Here is a 22,121-nt window from a genome sequence, read left to right on the forward strand (position 1 = left end):
TTGCTTTTGTGAGCTTTCCATTAGAGCCACGTAGATCTAGCTTTTATTCTTCTTCAAGAATAATTAAGGTTTGACCATATTCATGGAATATTTCCCAATTTTTTTGTAAAGGCACGAAGTACCTTGTTAGTAGTGGTTAGATTGGCGACAAATCAAAATGTTTATCTATCATCTCCACCATTTGCAAGAATGATTACTCCTTTTGACAGGAGTAATAATTTTGGGTTAAATTTGCTAGAAATTTTGACCCTTTTTCGTGATAGAACACAGTAGCCATGAATTAGTGGATTTTCATGGGTAGTAGTACTCGTCTCCCCACAGACGGCGCCAAATTGTTTCGGCAAAAAATGAGCTAACCGGGCCTTGGAGGGGTGTCTGAGAACCTCGAATTTGGGCCTTGAATTGACCTGCAAAATGAACCCCGAGCCCCGGGGTTGAACCCGGGGCGGAGCCTCCGACGCCCAAGTTAGTTGCCAAACAATGCATATTTTGAGAGGAGTTTAGGGGAGAGAGTGGAGGAGTATGGTCATCTTAGATGATAAGAGTGACCTCCTTTTACCTTATGCCCTTTGAGGGGTATTTATATGAGTACATAAGTGGGTTTATGAGCCCTAAAATTACATATGTGGGCCGTTGAAGGCCATATTGATGTATTTGACTTATTTGGGGCCTTTTATACCTTTTTTATACCCTTTGGGCTTATATGGGTAGAGTTACCCAAGACTAAAATGGGTATGACCATTTTAGTACCCAAACAACCAGTAATAATAATCAGGACGACTATGGCTTAAGTCTTTGCCAATCCACTTCTTTCTTCCATGCATCTTAGTAACATGATTCACAATAATAATCAAGAAACTATTAAGAAAGCTCCCAATACCGATAACACTAAGGTAAAATGCCATTCCTATGCTCCTCATCGAGTTAGGAACTTGTTCATAGAAGTATTCTTGCATTCCTACTAGGGATAGTCCATCCCCTATTCCAAGGATAAAAAATTGAGGCGTTAGCCAAAATATGTTCATTATTTTCCCTTCTAGTGACGCCTTTAGCCTTTTCTTCTCAACCAAGGCCGATATCATTATTGATATGGTTAAGGCGATCATGCCAATGCTGATTCTTGTAAGGATGTTAATACCTCTCTCGTTGCCTGTGACTCTCCTCAAGTATGGGACTAGGACCTTGTCGTATAAGGCAGCTGTAATAATCGTTCCTAGGCCTATAAAGGCGGTCATGGAAGCTGCTGGGATTTCGAATTCTTTGTAAATTTTTCTATTCATTGCACTTCCTTGCTTGACAAAGAATGAAAGGCCTTGGGCAACACCTATGCCGAACACCAAGGATGTTAGCCATATGGGAATCATGGTTAGTATTAACTTTAGTTCCTCTACTCGTGTCACGGTTGCTAGCCTCCATGGACTTTGTTTCTTCACTGCTGCTCCATTACTTTCATGATTTTCGATTATCGCAGCTTTGTCAAGAAATCTGCATTACATACATACATACAATTAGATAGATTGATGAATTGCATTATAATGATATGAGGAGTCAAGTAACTTCTCGATTTATCTTGTTTTCTTCCACTATTCTATATTAATTGCTAGCTAGCTATATACTTCGTATGATATATCTCAATTGGAAAATTTTATATTAATTGTTACATATCCATTTTTGGTAAGGTACTTTATTTGTCTCCTTGTCGCATGATCCCTCTAACGTGTTATTTCTCTGTATTTCTCTACTTTTAACATGATCTCTTAAATTTGTGTCATTCTTTATGTAAAAAAAAGTCGTGTCACTCTAACAATGCAATTAGCAACTAGTATAGAACAGAGGATTATAAAAAGGCGGTATGGCTTAATCGCCTTAATGGCCTAAGGTTCTACAACATTTACCTGAGTCGATTAGTATGATCCAAACACCACCCTTGGTGCTTCCCTAAATTAGGATCCTCGTACAACAAGGACAGATTCGAAGGACAAACTAGATTTCTCTTGGCTACAGCCGCGACCAGGACTTGCAACAATGGGGTCAAGGGACTTCCAAGAGCACTCTTGTATCGATAGTAAGGCCTTCCAAGAAAAAACACTAAGACACTCACTCCCATAACTATGGCTAGGATTAAAAATCCAAGGGCCCAACTTACATTGTCCTGCACATACACAATCACGGTCACTCCTATGAAATAACCACCACAAATGGAGATGTTCCACCAGTTAAAAAACGATATCTTTTGTATCCTCTCTTCTGTATGACTGCTATCGAATTGATCCGCCCCAAAGCTCTCTGTGCACGGCTTGTGACCCCCTGTTGCTAAGGCCACGAGGTAGATACCTAAGTAGAAGACTAACTCGTGTGCCTTGCTAACACGGTCACATGTTGTCGAGGTTGTGCCACAAGGTTTTAGGCTTGGAATGTATTGAGACATGGTCAAAACACCTAAACCCTGAATAAAAATAGAATAGTGTTATCTCCATAGTAATAAATATTTTTCTTATTTTTGGTGTTTAAAAGTCACAAGAGTGGATGATGAGGATCTTCTGAAACTGGGAGGGAAGCTTTAACCACTTGAGTTATCCCTCACTCTCAGATCACATATATTTTCTTGTTAGTGGCTGGTAATTAGGACTTGGGACGATATGGTTAAATATACGTCTAACCAAAATATTACAACAAAAAAAAAAGAAAGGAAGTAAGAGATCGAGAAACTAAGAAAGAAGTCTTGCCAGAGCGTAGAGGATGGCGGCGAAAAGAATCATGAAGTAGCCACCAATATATGCATCCGCAAGAAAGCCACCAAGCATAGGCGTCACAGTGACTACTCCACCCCAAATATTCACATTGTTAGCCGCTGTTTCGAGGTCTTGGTGCATCACATCGGTCATATAAGTTATCATATTTGTTAATATTGTAAAGTGACTCATCCTCTCGCTGAACTCAATTCCTGCATATACAAATTTTTTTTCAACCAAAATATCGTACAAAATGTTACATACTTTGTTCGGAATCAATAGTCACATATACAAAAGAATAACGGAAGGAGAATTAACTTGAAACTACAAGTTTTCGCAAAAGGAAGCAAATACCTATCATGAAGTAGGATGCCTTCCAAGAACCGGTAGAAGCTCGAAAAGGAAGCTTTCCTTTGTAATCCAAAGTCGAGTCATGAACATGTAATTCCATGCCATTTTCATTGATTTTTTCTTTTGAGATTCTAAAGTTGTCACCTTTTTTACTCTGTGTTTCATCATGTAGTATATCTGCTCTTCCCTCCATTTTCAGTGAAAATTTATGAAAATAAATGGTTTTAATTGATATTAGAGCAGTATAAAATAACCTAACTGTTAAGTCAGGTTACTATATATGGCTTTTCTAGCTAATTATATAGTGCATAGAAGGTATCATACTATTTAAAATGTACCAGTACCGTTACTATAAATGTTAAAAATATAATTTCTTACAAAAAAATGTTAAAAAATATAATTATGCTGCGAACATGTCTGCCTTCGATTTTTTTTTTTTTAAATTTTTTTTTTATTGTGTTATGCTGGTTTTGACATGAAAAATTGTATGATATTGTCTGTTTTGGGTTCTTGCATAGATTTATTTTTAGTTAACTTTCTAAAAAAACCACAAGCTAATGGGAGTATACTTTCACTTATAAGAAAGTCAAAGTGCATGTTCACTTCAGCTTAATTTTAGTTCAGTTCAGCTCAGATCTAATCAGTTCAGTTCAAATCCTAATTTCCTTCTCTTATAAAATATTTATTTCATCTCAATTCAGTTCAGTTCAGCTCCAATCAGTTCAGTTTAATTCAGCTACAATCAACAAAGGGTATTCTTGGTTTTCCTTTAATGTAATTAAGCAAATATAGAAAGATTTAAGTTTTTTCAAAATATTTAATACCTATATAAAGTATATATTGTTGACAAAAATAATTGTTACATACTCCTTATTATTATTGATCGATTGAGATGGAGGTCGGTCTGATCAATAAATTATAATTTAGACAGGGCTTATTACTAATTAATCTTGGTCGCGTCTAAACAAAGACTTCAAGTATTCTTATAATAATATTCGTATAGTTTTCTCATATAATGAGCTTCACGATCAGAAAATGTATATTCATTTGATGTCGTTTACTTATGAAGGTTGATATATATATATATATATATATATATATATATATATATATATATATAATCTGCCATTATTATTATATAATAGTTTGATTATTACTTAATTAGGGTATACGTGTCGGGTTTGGGTTGGGTCAACTCAGGTCGGGTCGATTAAGAGTAATTCCATGACCTATGCAGGTCGGGTTTGGGTTGGGTCATGATTGAGTCGGGTCACGTCGGGTCATACTTCTTATCGGGTTTGGGTCGGGTTTAGGTCGGGTTAATAACAGGTCGGGTTATATTCGGGTCGGGTGAACAATAGGTCGGGTTTGATTCGGGTTTCAAGGGTTAAAACGGGTAAGGGTAGTTCTCAGGTTCGAGTCGGGTTCGGTTCAACTCAATAATTTACGGGTCAGAATCAGGTCGGGTCATTCTCGGGTTTGAGTCGGGTTCGGTTTAAGTCAATGAAATCAGTGCAAGTTGTAAATCGGTAAATTTGCCGTTTAAAGGCAAATTGGATGGTTCCACCCACCCAATTGGACTCCCAGAGGATATTAGGGACCATGGTAAACATTTTGGCAATTTTTATTTCCGAGCGAAAAAAAGTGAAAAAATTCCAAAATTAAAGGCTAATAATATCTACGCTTTTTGAGAAATTTTGGAGGTTTCGAAGCCCAGTGTAGAAAAGTCTTTATATTTTAGGAGATAAATCTCGAGGGTCATATAATGCCGTTTGGAACCATATATGATCATTATATGTTGTCATAAATGTTCGTAGTAGGCTTAAGTACGAGTTAATGATATTCGTGCAAGTTGTAAACCGGCAAATTGGTCGTTTAAAGGCAAATTGGTAGGTTCCACCAACCCAATTGGACTCCCGGAGAGTATTAGGGATCATGGTAAATATTTCGGCAATTTTTATTTCCAGGTGAAAAAAGTTAAAAAAAAAAAAAAAAAAAAAAAAAAAAAAAAAAACTCCAAAATTGAAGACTAATATCCACGCTTTTTGAGAAATTTTATAGGTTTCGGTGCCCGGTGTCGAAAAGTCTTGAAATTCTAGGAAAAACGTCTTGGGGTCATTATTTTGGAACCATATATGATCATTATTTGTTGTCATAAATGTTCGTGGTAGGCTTGAGTTAATGAAATCGGTGCAAGTTATAAACCGGTAATAAATAGGCCGTTAAAGGCAAATTGGACGGTTCCACTCACCTAATTGGGCTCCCAAAGGGTATTAGGGACCATGTTAAACAATTCGGAAATTATTATTTTCGAGCGAAAAAAAGTCTAAAAATTCCAAAATTAAAGGCTAATATTCAGGCTTTTTGAGAAATTTGTGAGCTTTCGGAGCCCGATATCGAAAAGCCTTGACATTCTAGGTAATACATCTCGGGTTCATATAATGTAGTTTGGAACCATATATAATCATTATTTGTTGTCATTAATGTTCGTGGTAAGCTTAGTTAATGAAATAGGTGCAAGTTGTAAACCGGTAATTAAATTGACCGTTTAAAGGCAAATTGGATTGTTTTAATTTACCCACCCAATAAGACTACCGGAGGATATTAGGGACCATAGTAAACATTCGACAATATTTATTTTTAGGAGAAAAAAAAGTAAAAAATTTCCAAAATTGGAGGCTAATGTCCACGCTTTTTGAGAACTTTGGAGGTTTCGGGGCATGATGTCGCAAAGTATTGAGATTTTAGGGAATAAATCTGGGGGTCATATAATTCCATTTGAAAACATATATGATCATTATATGTTGTCATAAATGTTCGGGCCTGGTAGACTTAAGTTAATAAAATCGGTGCAAGTTGTAAACCGGTAAATTGGTCATTTAAAGGCAAATTGAATTGATACACCCACCCAATTGGAATCCCGGAGAGTAATAGGGACCTTGGTAAAAATTTCAACAATTTTTATTTTCGGGCGAAAAAAGTAAAAAAAATTCCAAAATTGAATGCTTATATCCACGCTTTTTGAGAAATTTAGGAGGTTTCGAGACAGGGTGTCGAAAAGCCTTGAGATTTTTAGGAATATATATCGGGATCATATAATATCGTTTGGAACCATATATGATCATTATATGTTGTCATAAATGTTTGTGATAGACTTGAGTTAATGAAATCGGTGCAAATTGTAAATCGTTAAATTGGTTGTTTAAAAACAAATTGGATGGTTCTACCAACCCAATTGCACTCCTAGAGTGTATTAGGAACCATGGTAAAAATTTTTGCAATTTTTATTTCTTGTCGAAAAAAAAGTCAAAACATTCCAAAATTAAAGGCTAAAATCCACACTTTTAGAAAAATTTTGGAGGTTCCAGGTCTCGGTGTCGAAAAGTCTTGAAATTCTAGGGAATATATCTCTGGTCATATAATGCCGTTTGTAAGCATATATGATCATTATTTGTTGTGATAAATGTTCGTGGAAGGCTTGAGTTAATAAAATCGGTGCAATATATAAACCGGTAAATTGGTTGTTTAAAGGCAAATTGGAAGGTTCCATCCACCGAATTAGACTCCCGAAGGATATTAGGGATCATGGTAAACATTTCGGCAATTTTTATTTTCGGGCGAAAAAAGTAAAATAAATTCCAAAATTGAAGGTTAATATCCACGCTTTTTGAGAAATTTTGGAGGTTTAAGGGCCTGGTTTCGAAAAGACTTGAAATTTTAGGGGATACATCTCGGGGTCATATAATACAGTTTGGAACCATATATGATCATTATACGTTGTCAAAAATGTTCGTGGTAGGCTTGAATTAATGAAATCGGTGTAAGTTGTAAATCTGTAAATTGATCGTTTAAAGGCAATTGGATGGTTCCACCAACCCAATTGGACTCCCGAAGGATATTAGGGAACATGGTAAACATTTCGGCAATTTTTATTTCCGGGCAAAAAAAAGTCAAAAAATTCTAAAATTGAAGACTAATATCCACGCTTTTTGAGAAATTTTTGAGGTTAAGGGGCCCGGTGTCGGAAAGTTTTGACATTCTAGGGGACACATCTCAGGGTCATATGATGCCATTTGGAACCATATATGATCATTATTTGTTGTCATAAATGTTCTTGGTAGGCTTGAGTTAATGAAATCGGTGCAAATTATAAACCGGTAATAAATAGGTCGTTTAAAGGCAAATTGGATGGTTCCACCCACCCAATTGGACAACCAGAGGGTATTAAAGACTATGGTAAAATTTTCAGATATTTTTATAACCTGGAAAAAAAAAGTAGAAAAAATCAAAAATTGAAGGCTAATATCCACCCTTTTTGAGAAATTTTGGAGGTTTTAGGGCCCGGTGTCCAAAAGTCTTGAAATTCTAGGGGATAAATCTCTAGGTCATATGATGTCGTTTGGAACCATATACGATTGTTACTTGTGTTAAATGTTCATAGTATGCTTGATTTAATAAAATCGAGGCAAGTTATAAACCGGTAATAAATAGGCCATTTAAAGGAAAATTAGATGGTTCTACACACCCAATTGGCCTCCCAGAGGGTATTAGAGACCATGGTAAACATTTCGGCAATTTTTATTTTCGGACGAAAAAAAGTCCAAAAAATCCCAAGCAAGCCGATGCGAGATTTTTTGGTGTTGAATTTCCCAAAAAGGATCCTCACATGGAGCGGGAAAGGAAAGTCTTCCTGAATTGGGAAAGAATAAGTCTTTCTTCATTTCTCGAGAGAGCGGAGCAGTCAAAGAATGAAAATACAAATGATTGTTCGAGAATGGCTATTCTTCACAATTGCTCCATTACATCTGGATTGAAACTTGAGAACCTCGAGAACCAAAGATATAAACTGACCACACTTTTTGAGAAATATTAGAGGTTTCAGGGCCGGTGTCGAAAAGTCTTGAAATTCTAGGGGATATATCTCTGGGTCATATAATGCCGTTTGAAACCATATATGATCATTATTTGTTGTGATAAATGTTCGTGGAAGGCTTGAGTTAATAAAATCGGTGCAAAATGTAAACCGGTAAATTGGTCGTTTAAAGGGAAATTGGACGGTTCCAACCATCCAATTGGACTCCCGAAGGTTATTAGGGACCATGGTAAACATTTCGGCAATTTTTATTTCCAGGCGAAAAAAATAAATAAATTCCAAAATTGAAGGTTAATATCCACGCTTTTTGAGAAATTTTGGAAGTTTCAGGGTCTGGTGTCGAAAAGACTTGAAATTTTAGGGGATACATCTCGGGGTCATATAATGAAGTTTGGAACCATATATTATCATTATGCGTTGTCAAAAATGTTCGTGGTAGGCTTGAATTAATGAAATCGGTGCAAGTTGTAAATCTGTAAATTGGCTGTTTAAAAGCAAATTGGATGGTTCCACCAACCCAATTGGACTCCCGGAGGATATTAGGAACAATGGTAAACATTTCGACAATTTTTATTTCCGGGCAAAAAAAGTCAAAAAACTCTAAATTGAAGACTAATATCCACGCGTTTTGAGAAATTTTTTGAGATTAAGGGGCACGGTGTCGAAAGTCTTGAAATTTTAAGGGATACATCTCAAGGTCATATGATGTCATTTGGAACCATATATGATTATTATTTGTTGTCATAAATGTTCGTGGTAGGCTTGAGTTAATGAGATCGGTGCAAGTTATAAACCGGTAATAAATAGGTCGTTTAAAGGCAAATTGGATGGTTCCAACCACCCAATTGGACAACCGGACGGCATTAAAGACCATGGTAAACATTTCAGAAATTTTTATTTACTGACAAAAAAAGTCGAAAAAATAAAATATTGAAGGCTAATATCCACATTTTTTTGAGAAATTTTGGAGGTTTCAGGGCCCGGTGTCTAAAAGTCTTGAAATTCTAGAGAATATATCTCTAGGTCATATGACGTCGTTTAGAACCATATACGATTGTTACTTGTGTTAAATGTTCATGGTAGGCTTGGTTTAATAAAATCGGGGCAAGTTATAAACCGGTAATAAATAGGCCATTTAAAGGAAAATTAGAGGGTTCTACCCACCCAATTGGACTCCCAGAGGGTATTAGAGACCGTGGTAAACATTTCAGTAATTTTTATTTTCGGACGAAAAAAAAAGTCCAAAAAATCCCAAAATTAAAGACTAATATCCACATTTTGTGAGAAAAATAGAAGGTTTCAGGGCCAGTGTCGAAAAGTCTTGAAATTCTAGGGGATATATCTCTGAGTCATGTAATGCCGTTTGGAACCATATATGAGCATTATTTGTTGTGATAAATGTTCGTGGAAGGCTTGAGTTAATAAAATCGGTGCAAAATGTAAACCGGTAAATTGGCCGTTTAAAGGCAAATTGGATGGTTCTACCCACCCAATTAGACTCCCTGAGGGTATTAGGGACCATGGTAAACATTTCGGCGATTTTTATTTCCGAGCGAAAAAAGTAAAAAAAAATCCAAAATTGAAGGTTAATATCTACGCTTTTTGAGAAATTTTGGAGGTTTCAGGGTATGGTGTCGAAAAGACTTGAAATTTTAGGGATATATCTCGGGGTCATGTAATGCAGTTTGGAACCATATATGATCATTATGTGTTGTCAAAAATGTTCGTGGTAGGCTTGAATTAATGAAATCGGTGCAAGTTGTAAATCTGTAAGTTGGCCGTTTAAAAGCAAATTGGATGGTTCCACCAACCCAATTGGACTCCCGGAGGATATTAGGAACAATGGTAAACATTTTGACAATTTTTATTTCCGGGAAAAAAAAAGTCAAAAAGCTCTAAATTGAAGACTTAATATCCACGTTTTTTGAGAAATTTTTGAGGTTAAGGGGCACGGTGTCGAAAAGTCTTGAAATTCTAGTGGATACATCTCAGGGTCATATGATGCCATTTGGAACCATATATGATCATTATTTGTTGTCATAAATGTTCGTGGTAGGCTTAAGTTAATGAAATCGGTGCAAGTTATAAACCGGTAATAAATAGGCCGTTTAAAGGCAAATTGGATGGTTCCACCCACCCAAATGGACAACCGGAGGGTATTAAAGACCATGGTAAACATTTCGGAAATTTTTATTTACTAGTAAAAAAAAGTCGAAAAAATAAAAAATTGAAGGCTAATATCCAAATTTTTTTGAGAATTTTTGGAGGTTTCAGGGCCCGGTGTCGAAAAGTCTTGAAATTCTAGGGGATATATCTCTAGGTCATATGACGTCGTTTGGAACCATATAAGATTGTTACTTGTGTTAAATGTTCATGGTAGGCTTAGTTTAATAAAATCGGGGCAAGTTATAAACCAGTAATAAATAGGCCATTTAAAGGAAAATTAGATGGTTCTACCCACCCAATTGGAATCCTGGAGGGTATTAGAGACCGTGGTAAACATTTCGGCAATTTTTATTTTCGGACGAAAAAAAGTCAAAAAAATCCCAAAGTAAAGACTAATATCCACATTTTGTGAGAAAAATTGGAGGTTTCAGGGCCGGTGTCGAAAAGTCTTGAAATTCTAGGGGATATATCTCTGGGTCATATAATGCCGTTTTAAACCATATATGATCATTATTTGTTGTGATAAATGTTTGTGAAAGGCATGAGTTAATAAAATCGGTGCAAAATGTAAACCGGTAAATTGGTCGTTTAAAGGGAAATTGGATGGTTCCACCCACCCAATTGGACTCCCAGAGGGTATTAGGGACCATGCTAAACATTTCAGCGATTTTTATTTCCGAGCGAAAAAAGTAAAAAAAATTCCAAAATTGAAGGATCCACGCTTTTTGAGAAATTTTGGAGGTTTCAGGATCTGGTGTCGAAAAGACTTGAAATTTTAGGGATACATCTCGGGGTCATATAATGCAGTTTGGAACCATATATGATCATTATGTGTTGTCAAAAATGTTCGTGTTAGGCTTGAATTAATGAAATCGGTGCAAGTTGTAAATCTGTAAATTGGCCGTTTAAAAGCAAATTGGATGGTTCCACCAACCCAATTGGACTCCCGGAGGATATTAGGGACAATGGTAAAAATTTCGACAATTTTTATTTTCGGGCAAAAAAAGTCAAAAAAACTCTAAATTGAAGACTAATTATCCACGATTTTTAAGAAATTTTTGAGGTTAAAGGGCACGGTGTCGAAAAGTCTTGAAATTCTAGGGGATACATCTCAGGGTCATATGATGCCATTTGGAACCATATATGATCATTATTTGTTGTCATAAATGTTCGTGGTAGGCTTAAGTTAATGAAATCGGTGCAAGTTATAAACCGGTAATAAATAGGTCGTTTAAAGGAAAATTGGATGGTTCCACCCACCCAAATGGACAATCGGAGGGTATTAAAGACCATGGTAAACATTTCGGAAATTTTTATTTCCGGGCAAAAAAAAGTCGAAAAATGAAAAATTGAAGGCTAATATCCACACTTTTTGAGAAATTTTAGAGGTTTCAGGGCACGGTGTCGAAAAGTTTTGAAATTTTAGGGGATATATCTTTAGGTCATATGATGCCGTTGGAACCATATACGATTGTTATTTATTGTGTTAAATGTTCATGGTAGGCTTGATTTAATAAAATCGGGGCAAGTTATAAACCGGTAATAAATATGCCATTTAAAGGAAAATTAGATGGTTCTACCCACCCAATTGGACCCCCGGAGGGTATTAGAGACCGTGGTAAACATTTCGGCAATTTTTATTTTTGGACGAAAAAAAAGTCAAAAAAATCCAAAATTAAAGACTAATATCCACACTTTTTGAGAAATATTGGAGTTTCCACGGTCGGTGTCGAAAAGTCTTGAAATTATAGGAGAAATATCTCTGGGTCATATAATGCCGTTTGGAACCATATATGATCATTATTTGTTGTGATAAATGTTCGTGAAGGCTTGAGTTAATAAAATCGATGCAAAATGTAAAACGGTAAATTGATCGTTTAAAGACAAATTGAATGGTTCCACCCACCCAATTGGACTCCCGGAGGGTATTAGGGACCATGGTAAACATTTCGGCAATTTTTATTTTCAGGAGAAAAAAGTAGAAAAAAATTCCAAAATTGAAGACGGTTAATATCCACGCTTTTTGATAAATTTTAGAAGTTTCAGGGCCCGATGTCTAAAAATATTGAAATTCTAGGAGATACATCTTGGGGACATATAATGCCGTTTGGAACCATATATGATCATTATATGTTGTCAAAAATGTTCGTGGTAGGCTTGAATTAATGAAATCGGTGCAAGTTGCAAATTTGTAAATTGGTCGTTTAAAGGCAAATTAGATGGTTCCACCAACCCAATTGGACTCCCGGAGGATATTAGGGATCATGGTAAACATTTCCGCAATTTTTATTTCCGGGCAAAAAAAAAGTCAAAAAACTCTAAAATTGAAGACTAATATCAGAAATTTTTGAGGTTAAGGGGCTCGGTGTCGAAAAGTCTTGAAATTGTAGGGGATATATTTCTAGATCATATGATTCTGTTTAGAACCATATACGATTGTTACTTGTTGTGTTAAATGTTCGTGGTAGGCTAGATTTAATAAAATCGGGGCAAGTTATAAACCGGTAATAAATAGGCCATTTAAAGGAAAATTAGATGATTCTACTCAAACAATTTGACTTCAGGAGGGTATTAGAGTCCGTGGTAAAAATTTCGGCAATTTTATTTTTGGACGAAAAAAAGTCAAAAAAAATCAAAAATTAAAGACTAATATCCACACTTTTTGAGAAATTTTTGAGGTTTCAAAACCGGTGTCGAAAAGTCTTGAAATTCTTAGGGGATATATCTCTGGGTCATATAATGCCGTTTGGAACCATATATGATCATTATTTGTTGTGATAAATGTTCGTGGAAGGCTTGAGTTATAAAATCGGTGCAAAATGTAAACCGGTAAATTGGTCGTTTAAAGGCAAATTGGATGGTTCCACCCACCCAATTGGACTTCCGGAGGGTATTAGAGACCATGGTAAATATTTCGCAATTTTTATTACTGGGAAAAAAAAGTAAAAAAAAATTCCAAAATTGAAGGTTAATATCCACGCTTTTTGAGAAATTTTGGAGGTTTAGGGCCTGGTGTCGAAAAGACTTGAAATTTTAGGGGATACATCTCGGGGTCATATAATGCAGTTTAGAACCATATATGACCATTATATGTTGTCAAAAATGTTCGTGGTAGGCTTGAATTAATGAAATCGGTGCAAGTTGTAAATCTGTAAATTGACCGTTTAAAGGCAAATTGGATGGTTCCACCCACCCAATTGGAATACCGGAGGGTATTATGGATCATGGTAAAAATTTTGGCAATTTTATTCCCGGGCGCAAAAAAGTCAAAAAATTCCAAAATTGAAGACTAATATCCACATTTTTTGAGAAATTTTGGAGATTTCGGGGCCCGGTTTCGAAAAAGCTTTTAGATTTTAGGGGATACATCTCGAGGCCATACAATATCATATGTAGTCATATATGATCATTATACGGTGTCATAAATGTTTGTGGTAGGCTTGAGTTAATGAAATTGACGAACTTGTAAACCGGTAAATTGGTCGTTTAATGGCAAATTGGATGGTTTCACCTAGGGCTGAGCAAAAACTACCCAAAAAACCCGAAAAATAGATCTGTAACCGTTCCGAAAATTAGGGTATCTGATCCGATAACCATAATGATTCGAGTACCCATTCCAATAATTTGTTATCGGGTATGGTTATTGGGTATCATTTTAAAAATTAACGGTTACCCGATCCGTTCTGATAAGCATTTTTTTTTTTTTGCTTTTTTCCCTACTTAAATCTACCTTTTAAAAATCTAAACTCTTACTTTACTTTATAATTACCTTATAATATCAATGATTAGTAATATTATTATTAATTTGGTCAAATCATATGATATCGTTTTTAATTAGTGGTAAATTATATCAAAATAACTACATAGTTAAGTTTAATTATCATTATTAGATATCTTATTGGGTACCCGATAACCGATCCGAAAATCCGGGTACCCGAACTTATCAGTTCGGGTTATGGATATCACTTTTAGGAATTTTTGTTATCGGGTACCCGAACCGTTAGTACGGGTACCCAAAACGTTAGTATGGGTACCCGTCCTATGATTACCCCTAGTTCTACCCACCCAATTAGACTCCCGGAGGGTATTAGAGACCATGGTAAACCTTTCGTTAATTTTTATTTTCGGGCGAAAAAAAAGTAGTCAAAATATTCAAATATTGAAGGCTATATCCATGCTTTTTGAGAATTTTTAGAGTCTTCAGGGCCTGGTGTCGAAAAGTCTTGAAATTCTAGGAAATACATTTCGGGGTCATATAAAGTCGTTTGGAACCATATATGATCATTATTTGTTGTCATAAATGTTCGTGGTAGGCTTTAATTAATGAAATCGGTGCAAGTTATAAACCGGTAAATTGGTCGTTTAAAGGCAAATTGGATAGTTCCACCCACCCAATTGGACGCTCGGAGGGTATTAGGGATTATGGTAAAAAGTTTGACAATTTTTATTTCCGGGTGAAAAAAAAGTCAAAAAAATTCCGAGATTGAAGGCTAATATCCACGCTGTTTGAGAAATTTTGGAGGTTTCGTGTAGAGTTGTCAATTCGGGTAAACGGGTCAAGTTTGGGTCGGCAAGAGTGGGTCGGGTCAACTCGGGTCAGTTTAATTCGGATTAATTTCATAAATTATGCAGGTCGGGTTTGGGTTGGGTCATGTTTTAGTTGGGTCACGTCGGGTCATACTTATTATCAGGTTTGGGTTGAGTTTAGGTCGGGTTAATAACAGGTCGGGTTACATTCAAGTCGGGTGAACAATAGGTCGGGTTTAATTCGGGTTAGGGTAATTCTGGGGTTCGAGTTGGTTTCGATTTTGGTCAATAATTTGCGGGTTAGAATCAGAATGGGTCATTCTCGGGTTTGAGTCGGGTTTGGTTCAACTCAATAATTTGCAGGTTATAATTAGGTCAAGTCATTTTCAAGTCGAGTTTTTCTTGAGTTCAAGTCGGGTTCAGTTCAAGTTAATAATTTGCAGGTTATAATCAGGTTGGGTTATTTCCAAGTCGAGTCATTCTCGGATTCAAGTCGGGTTATGTTCAAGTCAATAATTTGCAGGTCACAATCAGGTCGGATCATTTCCAAGTCAAGTCATATTCGGGTTCAACTAAGTATAAATAGATTATAATCATTTTTATCAAGCTAATTATTTCCTTTGACTATAATATATATATGGCAATATAATAGGGAACTATAGTCTATTTAGGAAGATAATTATCTTCTTTGACCATACAACAAATATATACTATATTTAACTCTTAAATTTGAGGATGATGCTCCTTTCTTTTGCTGGCCTGGACGACCGACTTGGTCTCCCTAGACAAAATGCTTTATCAACAATAATAAGGTGGTCTAAATTGCATTTAAGGTGATTTTTAAATCGGGTCAGGAACAATTTGGGTTGAATTTAGGTCGGGTCAATAACAAGTCGTGTTGATTCCGAGTCGGGTTAGTAACAGATCGGGTTGAATTTTTGGGTCAGGTTAGGTCTGGTAAAATTCTAGTCGGGTCAATAACAAGTCAGGTTGAATTTGGGTCAGGTCAATAACAAGTTGGGTTGATTTCGGGTCGGGTTTGTAACATGTTGGGTTAAATTCGGGTCGGGTTAGGAACAGGTCGGGTTAAATTCAGGTCATGTTAGTAACAAGTCGCGTTAAATTCAGGTTTTGACGGGTTAAAACGGGTTTGGGTCAATTTTGGTTCAAGTCGGGTTCGGTTCAGGTCAATAATTTATCGGTTACATTCGGGTCAGGTCATCTCCAGGTCAGTTCATGTTCTGGTTCGGGACTCACATACTCGGGTTAACTCGGGTCTACGGTTAGTTTAGGTCAGGTTTGGGTCACCATTTTTTCGGAATCCGATAGGTCAATTAATAATCGGGTTTGAGTCGGTATTTCGTGTTGGGTCAACTTTTGACAGCTCTAGAAATAATTTAACTAGAATTAGTGACAATAAGCTAAGGTTAAGCAAGGAGCAATTACTACATTTGTATAGCAATATGGAGAGCATAAAATTCTATTTCATACTTCTTATACTTAAATTAGTTACTACATTATATTTTTTATGATTCTAATTATAAGAGTACAAGAATTTCACTGTAAGCAATATAGTTTACAAATCTTTTTAAACACTAGCCATATGCATCTCCCCTGTCTTCTCACCATTACAAGAATCACTTACAGCCGTACTTCTGTGAACATTTTTGTACTTATAATTCTTGGCCAAAAAACACGAAAACACACATGTTCAACACAACCATGATCATCAATAGCCAGTAAAAATAATCAAGACGACTATGGTTCAAATCCTTGCCTATCCATCCCTTACCGCCTTTCAACTCTGTCACGTAGTCCACAATGTTTATTAAAAATGTACTAAGAAAGCTCCCTACACCGATAACACTAAGGTAAAACGCCAACCCTAAGCTCCTCATCGAGTCAGGAACTTGGTCATAGAAATACTCTTGCATTCCTACTAGGGAAAATCCGTCCCCTATACCAATTAGCAAGAATTGTGGAGCTAGCCAAAATACGTTCATCATTTTCCCTTGCAATGCTATCGTTAGCCTTTTCCTTTCCACTAAGGCCGAAATCATCATTGATATGATTAAAATGACCATACCAATACCGATTCTTGTAAGTATGTTGATGCCTCTCTCATTGCCCGTGGCTCTCCTTAAGTATGGTAGGAGGACCTTGTCGTAGAAGAAAACTGAGGCAATCATTCCTAGAGCCGTTAGGGTGTACACTGAAGCCGGTGGGATTTCAAAGTGTTTGAAGACTCTCCTATCCATCGCGCTTCCTTGCTTGATGAAGAATGTAGACCCTTGTGCAATGCCTATGCCAAACACCAAACAATTTAGCCAAATAGGAATTATGTTTATTATGAGCTTTAGTTCCTCTACTTGTGTCACGGTTGCTAGCCTCCACGGACTTTGGTTTTTCCTCGTTGCTCCATTATATTCACCATCTTCTATTATAGCAGCTTTGTCAAGAAATCTGCAATACAAACATATTATCAATCCTTTGGAATGTTTACAAAAATTAATCAAATCAAATGAGTATAGTACACACAACTAGCGCGAATAATTCCCCTGAATCATGTATTTACCTGAGCCTATTTGTGTGACTTAAATGTCGTCCTTGGAGTTTCTCTGTATTGTAAACCTCATATAACATGGAAGAATCCGAAGGACAATGAAGATTTCGCTTTGCAATAGCAGCGACAAAGACGTGCAACAACGGGGTTAAGGGGCTACCACGGGCACTCCTGTAACGATAAAATGGCCTTCCAAGAACAAATATCAAGACAGAAACTCCCATAGTTATTGTTTGTATAAAAAATCCAACACCCCAACCAAAATTGTCTTGCAAGTACACAATCAAAGTTACACCAAAGAAGAGGCCACTACAAAGTGCAACGTTCCACCAGTTGAAAAATGACATCTTTTGCTTCCGTTCTTCTGAATGATTGTCATCGAATTGGTCTGCCCCGAAACTCTCCAAGCACGGTTTATGACCACCCGTTGCTAGCGCCACGAGGTAGGCCGCTATGAAGAAGACTACCTCATGAACCTTGCTAGCATGATCACATGTATTTGGGGTTTTTGCCACAAGGTTTAAGACTTGGAACATATTGTGTCATGGTAAAAAGACCTAAGCCCTGAACAAAAGAGGGTAAGAAGTTAGTTTAAATTGTCAATGAAAAATGGTGCACAATCTAACCAATCTAAGTTACAAATTAAATTAACCATATAGTTTTTCCAACTATCCAATGGTATATTGGTGGGCCAAAAAGCCCAATTATATTGGTTCGATCACCCTTTTGGGGTCTGAATAATGTCAATGCTACTTTTTGCATTTGATCAAAATGTAGGCCCAAAGACAATGTTTGAAGACTTTGAACGAAAAGGCTCTTTCACTCAAACCTTGATTTACAAATACAAAGAAATTAAATTTTACTCCGTACTTGATTTTTCTAAACTTTATGTAATATGGAGTACATAGTTTTTAACATGGATTATTAATTTATAAAGTTGACTAAATGCATACTTTTTACCAATAATTTATTAAAAATTAGTAGTATTAAACTAACAAGATTATATTTTTAAAAAGTTAAACCTCTTAGATAAGATTAATAATTGAATGAAACAAACATTCCTTTGCTCAACAATTTAAATTAATTTACTTTTTACTTAAAATTTGTACTTCATATGAGATATAAGAAAAAAGATAATACCTTCATTTTTTATTAGTTGATACGTTTTGACTTTAGCACTATTCACACACCTCCTTTTGGCTATGTTTTGTGATTTTTATGTGAAGAAAAATATAGTCATGTAAGATCTTTTTAGATTCGTCACAATGTATATTTTTTAAAATATCAAACTTTTTATAATTTTTGGTTTATCGGTAATTAAAGATATCAACGATTGACTTTGTGCACTGACAAACGTGACTAAATAAACGTGTCAATTAAAAAGAACGGGTGAAGTATTAGTTTTAACTTTTTAAAAGAAAAATTCTTCTAGAAAATGTAAGGCACTACAACTTGCTTGCCTAGGTAAATTCCAAAATAACCAATAGTGGTGAATTTGCAAAAAAAAATTGACATTATTTTGTGAGTAATACTCTTCAAGATAGGAGTTTTGTGACTTGCATACAAACATGTAATCATATTCATAGTTGTTGCATGTCTCTTTCTCTAAGGTTGTTATAAAGTATGACTTCATCACTTTTACTTTAATTTCCTTATTGATTGACATGTTAAACGAAAAGTCTAATTTATTGCGTAAATTTATGAATAACCTACCAGCAAAAAAAGTATAGAAAATTCAACTATAACACTTATTTCTCAAAAAGTGATGTACTTATATTTTTTGGTGAAAAAAGTATGTACTTGGTAAAGAAAGTATTAGTCTATTTATTACATATAATTGGGGCTAATATCCATTGGCTATGCTCTAAAGAGCCAATCGGATGTCTTGTCTTAAAATTTGGTTATGCATTACATATAGGGTTGTATATAACCATTATATTAAATAAATTTTCTATAAATAATAATTCCTTTGTTTTTGTCGTTCTAATTTGAATATTTGATTGTGTAATGTTTGTCAATGCATTTATATTTTTGACTAATACTGTAATGTCTTTAATTGTGTAATAGCAAAATTTATAAACACTACGTAGTACTTGATATTCTTATAGCATTTATTGAAATGAATACGACAAGTTTCCGAAGTATTATATATATTGAGAGTCATTTTTACAAGATTTTTTTTTCAAACAAGTGAATAGTGTCAAGATTCTAAATTTGAACAAAAATACATAAATATTTGAGAATATATGACAAAATTATCCATTGATCAACATTATGCAATAACTCTGAACTATTTCCTTTCTAATCTTCGCTTATGTAATATGTCGTCAGTTGCATTTATCATTTTGCTTTAAAATTAAAAATCCAAATATAAAGCAAAAGCAATTAAAAATTTATTATTATTAAAGAGTTAGGGAGGAGAGAGAAAAGACTTGCCAAGACATAGATAATGGCAGAGAAGAGAATCATGAAGTAGCGGCCAGTGTAAGCATCCCGCAAGAAACCCACCAAGAAGAGGCATCACTGTTGTTACTCTGACCATAAATTCACACTACTCGCCGCCGTTTTCAAGTCTTGGTGCATCACTTTTGTCATGTATGTTATCAAATTTGTTGCTATTCCAAAGTAGCTCAATCTCTCACTAAACTCAATGGCTACATACATAAATATATATATATGTAATCATGTCAACCGATATCAAAATTTTGTTGAGCTATATATATATCAGCAAATAATCTTAAATGAGTCAAACTTACAATAACTTCAATTTTTATTATAGGAAGCTGATGAGACGTCATCTAGTCTAGTCATAAGTTATTAAAAGAAGTTCGCCTCATATAAGATTTTGCTGATAATATAAAATTAAAAAAACTAGCCTAGTATAATAATGTATAACAACAAAAAAGTTAAGAGATTACCTATGATGAAGAAGGAGGCTTTCCATGAGCCAGTGGAAGCTCGACGAGGAATCCTTCTTTGTAATCATACGACGAATCAAGAACTTGTGATTTCGTGACATCTTCATCTTCTTCTTCTACTTGGAATTTCTTTAATGGGATTTCAGGAGTACTTAATTCACCCATTTCTTTTTGTATTTTTTGCATTATCGTTATAAAATGATCGCAAATAATATTGGAAGGACGTTATTAAATCTAGGAGGGTAAGAGTGACTATGGCATGGTATTTATTGTATGAAAAAAGACGTAATCCTAAGGTCTAAATTGTCACTTATAGTGGTGTTTAATTTTTTTTTGACCAAGTTAACAAAGATAGTGCACGGTGCAATCAATTGATGAATACTGTACAGTGTGTATGTATAGTACCCTCCACTCATCTTTGCGCAAATTGGAAGTTGGGAGGATGCAAAGAGTTTAAAGAGACATGTAATATGCTCTCAAAAAGACGTAACAATTTATGCTATTCTCCAACTACTTTAGAAAACAGCCAGCCATATACACCGATTTATTACTCGTTTCTTAAATAATAATCCGTATGTATTTCATTCAACAAAATAACATGACACCGTACCCTTGATGGATGAGATGTCGTTTGGGACAAGCTCAAGGGCACAACATGGCCACCGAGGGGGGTTTTGGGGCAATACTCCCAGAATTTATTACGGTATCTGTTATGTGGGCTATAATTTTTTGTGTTAGGGTCTATTTAGGTCTTTTTTTTTTTTTTTTTGGGGGGGGGGGGGGACTATATAAACTCCTTTAGGGTTAACCTACCAAATCTGGAAAACTCTCCCCTCACCTGTCCATTGATATATAACTAATTCATTGTTTTTAGAGAAAACGTTAAATCATTATTCTTGTTTATTGATTTCTTTAATCTTTAATTACTTGCATCTATTTACTTTTTTTTTTTTTAAAAAAAAAAAAATATGTTCCACGTATCCGGCTCTCCCTGTGGGCTAATCCGAATTTGGAGATCAGTTCTGAGTGGTTAGGTTCCAGTCCCCTTCCAATTGTTGTTGAGTGAGATCGAATACGAATTCTCCCTACCAAGTCCAATCTCAATCACCACTACACCAATAACCAATTGATATTTCTTGCATCTAATATAACAATATTATACCTCATATATAAGTTGACTCATCACACCCGCAAGGCCGCAATTGGTAGATAAGCAAGTATTATATAACGTGACTATATTCAATGGATCGATCGGAGTGTACCATAGTCATAAACTCATAGTGAGAGCATTAGTTACCTTTAAAATTATTAATAATATAATAAATTTAAAATAAAAAACACATTTTAATTTTAAAAAATTGAATTGGTTCTTAAGGTGGAGCCGTAGAGGTTGGGCCTTGGGGTGGTGCGCAGCAAATTGCAAATGTGAGGTCAAACTTGGTTGCTTGATAACATGATAAGTAAACGTCAACGAGGATTTGATATATATATTGACCATTAACAAGTTTTAGTGGAAATTTTATACATGATTGCAACCACAAAATCCACAATATTAAGTGTAGGTCTTGAAATTAGGAGTGAATAATATATATAACATGTTTCATGACCCCTTATTGGCCTTATTATATTACATAAATAAGTTGACTTTTAAGTGGCCAAGTACATTCACACATCTATTATGAAGTGGCTAAAAGTTTCCTCCAAAAAAAAAAAAAAAAAAAAATAATTGGCTAAATAGTAAATATGTTATATATGAAGTACATGTATGCACTTTAATTTCCTGATTTAGAATGTAATATATATACTTTATATCTTGCCATTTTAAGAGATTTTTCAATGATAATTCAATTCCAAAATTGCAAGTGAAAATATACTTTGTATTAAACTAAAAAAAAGGAGGAAGTATGAAGTACAAAGTATAACTTTGCCCTCTTAATAAAAGAGTGTTGTTTTGAATGTACATTTTTCTTTGATACATATGGGTGTAGGTG

At 35.2% G+C, this 22,121-nt stretch overlaps 1 pseudogene; it reads right to left on the bottom strand.

Annotated features, from left to right (window-relative positions):
* Positions 1–247: 247 nt before the first annotated feature.
* Positions 248–20,980, bottom strand: LOC110733349 (annotated as a pseudogene).
* Positions 20,981–22,121: the final 1,141 nt, after the last annotated feature.

The sequence above is a fragment of the Chenopodium quinoa genome, unplaced genomic scaffold (genome assembly GCF_001683475.1).
Source record: "Chenopodium quinoa cultivar QQ74 unplaced genomic scaffold, ASM168347v1, whole genome shotgun sequence".
Taxonomy (NCBI): Eukaryota; Viridiplantae; Streptophyta; class Magnoliopsida; order Caryophyllales; family Amaranthaceae; genus Chenopodium; species Chenopodium quinoa.